A 7,821-nucleotide genomic window follows, 5' to 3' on the forward strand; every position below is an offset into this window, starting at 1 on the left:
CATCCTGTTGAGCTCTGAATAAGAAACTGCAGGCCCTTCAGATGGTGATTCTTGTCGGAACTTGGAAGACTCTGTGGAAATAAATGAAAAATTCCACCCAAGTTGGTATCTTCTGGTGGAGGGCCATACACAATTTTCTGCCGGTGAAATAGGAGCTAAATTGTGAACCAAAGTCACTGGATTAAATAATCATGCATGATGTCAATTAAGCTCTTGTGTCGCCCAGCCTAACTAGTAGAATCCTCCGAGCTACTAGCTCGTGGTGTTCAACAGTTGAAGGCCGACCTCACCAGGTGCGCGATCCTCCGGGAGAAGAAGTCCGGATGCTACGTACATGCTGGTCTGGACTTGGCTCGGACTGGAGTCAAAGTCCAGGTATATGATGGCGTCTCTGTAGCCTCCTGCTACACAGACTCTGGGCGCTGTCCACGTGTACTCCATCCTCCGGTTATCCAGCACCGCACCGCACGCTCAATGTACTAGCACAATCGAGATGGTTTGGTTGGGTTGGTTACGGTGATGCCTGTCGATTCTGGTTTAATCTCTATTCTAGACTACTACATTTGCTTGTGTCTTCAGATATTTATTTATTTTGGTGACCATGTAAATTTATTTTTCAGTTCGCATCTACAGGTGCAAGTTATGATGAGCCGATTCTCACCTCCAAACTCATGAGGATTAGCAACATAGTACTTTAGATGTTAGTTACCGACATTCTCCATGACGGAAATCGGTAACGTGGGTGCAAGTAACGGCAGGAAACCTGGGAAGACTGGAGTTCTGACGCGTGATTTGAATCGCTACAACGAGGATTCTGTGATTCAGTTGGATGGCATGCCATGCAATGCAACATCTCTGCCGCGATTTCTACGGCGGATCCGACGGTGCGCTTGCCGGTGCCGAGCAAGATTTTCGGTGGTGTGGAGCCACCTCTCTGCTTTGACCACCGTGACCTTCGGAGAACAGAGACATCCCTGTATGTCGTCGTCATCGCAACAGCCCCCACTGGAGTAGTACTCCCCAACCCCCGCCGCTCCCCAAAACCCCACCCGCCCCGTCGTCTTCCCTCTCCCTCCCTCCTATATATACCCTCATCCCCTCTCCCCCCACGCTGAACCCCTCATCCGCGCAACCAACCGCCTTTGCCGTCATGTACAACGCCCAATCGCACATCAAGGCCTCCCGCGGCAGCCGCTGGACCGTCCACACCGACGACGACGACGGCGGCGGCGACATGGGCATGGATAGCATGGACATGGGCGGCGGCTTCGGGCGCCTCCCGGCGAGGCGGCGGAAGGTGCGCGCCGACGAGCTCACTGGGGCCGTCCGGGCCACCGCGCTCGGCCCCCCGTGCCCGCTACGCGTCGGATTGCCTCGCTAGGGTTAAGCACGAGCACGGCCTCTACGACGGCATCTAAAACACCTACTCGTACCGCGCCGCCGACCCCATCGACTTCGACGGTGAGCGCTGGCCGTATCACAAAGTTTCGATCTTGCCGGTCAAGCGCAGCCACACGGCTTCCACGTCGGTCGCCTCCGCCGCCGCCGCCGCCAACCCGACGCGCCACGCTTCTCCGGACGCAACGAGGGTGGACCCGGTCGTAGCCGCCGCGCCCGCGGCCCCTGCGGCCGATACGCCGCCCAACGCGGCTCCGGCCGCAGGGACTGCACCCCCGGCTGCCGCCGCCGCCCCTGACTCCGCTCCCAAAATTGTCATCGTGCCGCCGAAAGTGGGGCGATCAGCACTGGCGGCCGCGAGCGCCATGCCCTGGGCGTCCCCGAACCAGCGTTTGGCCGCGCGCCGCTCTACTCTGCTCCGTGGTTCGATGCGTCCGGCCGGTACCGTCTCGTCGACGAAAGGTATGATGTGGACCGGCGGCCTGTCCGGAGGATCTGGGTCCGTTGTCTCAGCTCCAAAGGCGGCGGCTTTGGGGATGTACTGCCGGGACATGACGGCCAAGGCAAGCAAGATGGATCCGGTGATCGGCCGGGACGACGAGATCGACCACATCGTCTGCATTCTCTGCCGGCGGACCAAGAACAGCGCCATGCTCGTCGGCGCTCCCGGGGTCGGCAAGACGGCCATTGCCGAGGGGCTCGCGCAGCGCATTGTGGCGGGGGCTGTCCCTGCTGCGCTCGCTGGGGCGCGGAGGTCGACCTTGGCGCAATGGTTGCCGGGACCAAGTACCGCGGCATGTTCGAGGAGCGCATCAAGAAGGTGATTGAGGAGGCAGAGGCTGCGGACGGCAAGGTTGTGCTGTTCATCGATGAGGTACACATGCTGCTCGGCGCTGGGCAGAGCAAGGGTGGTTCCATGGACGGTGCCAATCTGCTGAAGCCAGCTCTGGCCCGTGGTCGCATCCGCTGTGTGGGCGCCACAACGTTGGACGAACACCGCAAGTATGTTGAGAATGATGCAGCGTTTGAGCGGCGGTTCCAGAAGGTGCACGTCCAAGAACCGAGCTTGCTGGCGACAATTGCCATTCTCCAGGGCCTCAAAGAGAAATATGAAGAGCACCATGGCACCGAAATTCAGGACGCAGCCATAGTAGCAGCTGCCCGGCTTGCCAATCGCTACATCACTGGTGCGTTCAAGTTTTAGCCCTTTGCTTGGCTACTTGCAACTTTGCAATATTTACGTTTCTGTCATGGCTCCACACCAGAGGATGTGGGGAAGCAAATGACTGAACTGACCCAACGAAGTAATTTTATGAACTTGTGGAACTAACAAGTGCTGAATAAATTGTGATGAAATCGTGGAACCACAAAAAGAAAATTTCGCTTGTTAGGGGCCTATCTCGTAAAGCTCGACCTCAGGATTTCAAGCATATTTAGAGCTGGGTGCATGCTGTTTGGGTGAACCATTGTTTATATTTTAGATTAAAAATAGTGAATTAAACTACTTCATTTTAGTCTACAAACTCTGCATCTGATACAGAGTTAGCCCCTTGACAAACAGGGCTATATAAGGATGATACATCAAGACCACTTTGATTTTTCAGTACTGAATCTATTTTGCTTTGGAAATAAGCATGCGCATGAAAATAGGCTTAGTTTAAATGAAATAAATATGTAAATGTATGTTATTAGAGATGATTTAATAGTCCTTTGTTCTCCACATGCAAAGCCACTAAAGAAGTTCTGACTGCTTGTTAGTTACTGTTGAAAGCTGATCTCGAGCTTGTAACTGTACTTAAAGTAGCAATATTGTTTGGATATGATTAAAAATTAACCATATGGTGTTTCTATAGAACTTGGTTCCGATTTCTTTTATATGACTAACTAATTGCTTTCTAAATATAATGTTTAGTGCTAATGCATTGACTGATCCCACATATATGTATGTTAACAATATACCTTATCATTGGAAATGAATATTCTTTTTGAGAATGTGACATTCGTGTGTTAAAATTTCTCTCTGTTGAACTAAAGCCTCCATTGGTCTTCCATTATTTCCAGACTAAGATTATCATATCCTAAATGAGATGTAACATTGAACATGTGAATTCATAGTTGAAATTTATCTGCATTGAATTTTCAAGAATAAGTCATCAGTATCATGAACAACATGTGACTTTGAAGCATCTATAATAGCATTGAGAATAGGTGAAGGTAGTAGCGTGATATGCATTGCTGGTGGCGAGAATTTGACACATCTAAGACAAAGTATGGCTTGCTATTGCCACCAGAGCCATAGCCAGTTGTCTAGCATCTATTGCCACCTTTACACACAATATATTTTTCAAATGATTCTAACTCGGCCAGCAGCATCTACTCTTATTTATGTTTATTGAATTATATGATAGATTTAAAAGAAAATCTACATCCCAGTAGAATAAGGTAAATGTTGGATTCTACTCATCAATCTCATCTCCTCAGAGATTCTACTAATTGGTCCGAGGTGAACTTTGGATTCTACTAATTGGTCCAATCCTGAAATCTTTGATTGGCACTGTAGCAATGGACAAAAAAATTCCTAGTACTGTGTTACTACTTCAGGTCAGGCATCAAATAGTATTTTGAAATTAAAATCGGGTTTATCATTGAAGGAAAACTTATTGTGATTTACATAGAGATAATGGATTCCACAGTGTAATTCTAACAACCTAATGCTAGCCAGTACATATTAGTATAGTACACATGTTGATGGGTTCTCGTATTCTCGAGGGTCGTCAATTTCCTGATAAGGCAATTGATCTTATTGACGAAGCATGTGCCGCTGCAAGGATGCAAACTGATAACATATTGAAAGGAAGCAGCACACAGTATGTCTCCGAAAATGCCACGAAGGAAGCTATTTGTCGGAGGATTTCTCCAGCCGGATGGCGGAGTGCACCCGCCTAATCCTAGCTTAGGATGAGTTTGGGGCTAGTCAAGGAAAGCTCGATCCAGAGGCGTATGAACATGAGTAGTACACACGGGTTTAGAGTGATTTAGGCCGCCGGAGCGTAGAACCCTACGTCCACTATGTGATGTATTGGTTGTAAGTTTGGGGAGGAACTTCTGACCCTGCGTGAGTGTGAGTGTGTGAACTCCTGAGAGTCTGTGTAAACTTATATTCTAACGTGCGCGCTCTCCTTTTTATAGGCTCAAGGGGAGCGCGTACACTGAGCGGGGCCCCGACAGGTGGGCCTGGCGGTATATTAAATAACGTACATATTGGAGCCTTAAATGCCTCAGATCCGGAGATCTTCCTCATCAGCCTCTGTATGTATCCTCTGCTTGGATATGGTCTTGTGCTGTCTTGTTAGTATAGGGTATGCTGCCACTGATATGCGTAGAAGGAGTCGTGCTGTCGATGTAGAGTCAGCTCCCGTTGATAGGCGAAGGGGCTATACTGACCTGCCGTGCTGTAGCCTTTGCGCACTGTAGCATCGCACGTTGTGGCCTTCCTGCAGCAGGTCATAATAACTCTTCGTCCACGCGCGCGGCGCTGTGATGTGACCATACGTCCCTCGCCCACGCACGCGGCGTTGTGATGTGATGCGCTGTCTCGGTAACTGGCGGGCTTACCGTGATGTCACCCATACCCGCCCAACGTGTCAGAGCGCAGCCCATGCCCTATCCTAGATGTGCGCACCCCAACCACCTGCATTTAATGCGGTAGTTCGGCTGGCTTCTCGCAGAAGGCTGGAATCCACTGGACACATGGCGGTGCTGGTTTAGCAGCCGCTTCTACAGGGGCACGTGGCGGCACCGGACCTCCTCCCTGGTGGGATGGGAGGTCCGGCCCCCCCTGGCTGGCCCAGGCGCTCAGGCCCCCTGGGGGTCCGGCTTTCACACGTGGGGGCCTAAGATCATCCCATGGTGGTTCGGGCCCGTGGTAGCTGTTTCTGAGCACTTCGTCCTTACGGGCACGTGGAGGTGCCAGATCCGCTAGTGCGTGGGGGGAGGTCCGGAGACCGTGTCCCCAATTGCCAGGCCCGGACCGTACACCCTGTCACCCTGAAGCTTAGTGCGAGGTTACGGATAACCTCGCAGCCCTCGGGCTGGATACACTAGTAGGAGATACCTTTGTCTGTATGTACCGACACTATTGTTCCCCAAGTCAAGTTGCAGAGGTATGGCATTTGGATCTTGTTTTGGCTTGTACACCAGCGTTAAGCAATTAACAATGGAAATGTGTTACTGTGTCTGTGTTTCTTTTGTATTTGTTTTAATCTGTTGCATATTTTGCTGTTGGAATCCTGCACACCTGCTATGCCTAATCAATCTAGTCTCTTTGACTATTATTCAGGTAGGAGTAAGGTTGACATATGAAACAAGTGAGTGCACAAAAATACAAGGTGGAGAATTGCCCTAGATATTCTGATATTACTAATCTTAAAAACTCCTGTCATTTTATATTTCATGGTCTCCAACTTTCAATTTTAACGTTTTACTTTTACTCTTTCAGCCATAAGATATATACGCTAATGGCTAAGTATTTTTTTCTCTCTTTTCTTGTACAGTAAATTTAGGACTTTGCTTTGCAAAATAAGAATGGTTAGAGGTGATTGTAAAAAACTTACTAAGAGAACTGATGAAAACTGTTGCTTGTACCAAGGTGGATTCACAAGGACTGAGAGCACAGTACTATACTAAATTAACTTTCTCATGATAATTTAACATTTCTTGTGCTTGTGAACGACTGGTCTTGCGCTGAGCATATGTTTTGCACACTATCTATCTATGCCCACCCTTTCCACGTGTCTGCAAAGGGAATCAAATCCTAGGAAGTTATCAGATAGAACCTTTTTTGTAACTAGTATACATTTTTTGTTAGCTGGTTAGTGTACAACAAGGTAGATTTTGATGTCATGTGGGGATATTATCGTGCTCATCCATGATGCTATGTGCTAACTTTGTTACTTTGTAATCTTACTTGAAGGTTGTGAGTCGGTGGACTGGCATTCCTGTGAATACACTTGACCAGGATGAGAAGGAAAAGTTAATGTGCCTTGCAGATAGATTGCGTGAACGAGTTGTAGGCCAGGAAGCAGCAGTCAACTTGGTTGCACAAACAGTGCTAAGGTCAAGGGCTGGGCTGGATCAACCTGGCCAACCAATCGGCTCTTTTCTTTTCTTGGGATCAACTGGTGTTGGGAAGACAGAACTTGCAAAGGCTCTTGCAGAACAGCTGTTTGACAGTGAGAAGATGTTGATCCGGTTTGACATGACTGAATTTGTTGGCAGTCACTCAGTGCTACGTCTCATTGGAGCACCTCCCAGGTTTTATACAATTTTTTTCTCATGCCACTTTTCAGCTACAATTCCTCTTGCATCTTGTTTTTTCTAATCTGTGCAACTTAGTTTATAACAAGGTTAGTTTTTGGATTTCGGTTGATCTATATGCTTTTTTTAGCTTGAAGCTACCATGGACATCAGGATGGAGGACAGCTAACCGAGAAAGTCAGGCAGAGGGCGTACAGTTTCATCCTTTTTGATGAAATTGAGAAGGCCGACCCAGCAGTGTTCAATGTTTTACTCCAGCTCCTTGATGATGGTGTGTTGACCGATGGTAAAGGCAGGACCGTTGATTTTAAGAATACCATCATCATTATGACTTCAAATCTTGGAGCTGAGTACCTAATGGAAGCAATGGATGGTGAAAAATCGATGGAGGCTGCACGGGGCTTTGTGATTGAGCAGGTTTGCAATCCCTAATTGCTCTGGATGTTTAATGATCAAATAATATTAGTTTGTTGGAATGATGACAAATATGTTGTCCTAGCAGGCCCAGAAACATTTCAGACCTGAGTTCCTGAACAGGCTGAGTGAGCTTGTGATATTTGAGCCATTGTCTCAAGATAAACTGAGGGAGGTTGCTAAGGTCCAGATGAAAGGCATCATTGCTCGTGCAGCCGATAAGGGCATCACCCTATCTGCAAGTGATGCTGCGTTGGATGTTGTCTTGTCAGAATCACACAACCCCGTAAGCATGATATCACCTTTCATACTAAAATTCTTTACATGCTCAGGCACAGTTTTCATATCACTTGGAACTAGGTAGCTATGTAGCTATTGACATGTCTATGTTCTTCACAGCTTTATGGTGCAAGGCCCATCAGGAGGTGGTTGCAAAAGAATGTGATGACCAGGCTCTCTGAGATGCTTTTCAGAGGAGAAATCGATGTAGATACTACCGTCATCATCGAGGCTTCCGAAGATCAGAAAGATCTGAAGTATGAAGTGGTGAAGAACACGTCCAAACGCCAGGCTCGTCGTCAGGACAAGATGCCTCTTGTGGAGACTCCCTGCGACTCTCAGAGTGACGATGACGTTGCTCCTACAGCAAAGAAAATGAAGGTGGTAGCCATACCAACATCTCCCGGGAAGTGA

General features: G+C 48.4%; 1 pseudogene; it reads left to right on the forward strand.

Annotated features, from left to right (window-relative positions):
• Positions 1–1,928: 1,928 nt before the first annotated feature.
• LOC112897431 lies at positions 1,929–7,821 on the forward strand (annotated as a pseudogene).

The sequence above is a fragment of the Panicum hallii genome, chromosome 1, assembly GCF_002211085.1.
Source record: "Panicum hallii strain FIL2 chromosome 1, PHallii_v3.1, whole genome shotgun sequence".
In the NCBI taxonomy this organism is placed as follows: domain Eukaryota; kingdom Viridiplantae; phylum Streptophyta; class Magnoliopsida; order Poales; family Poaceae; genus Panicum; species Panicum hallii.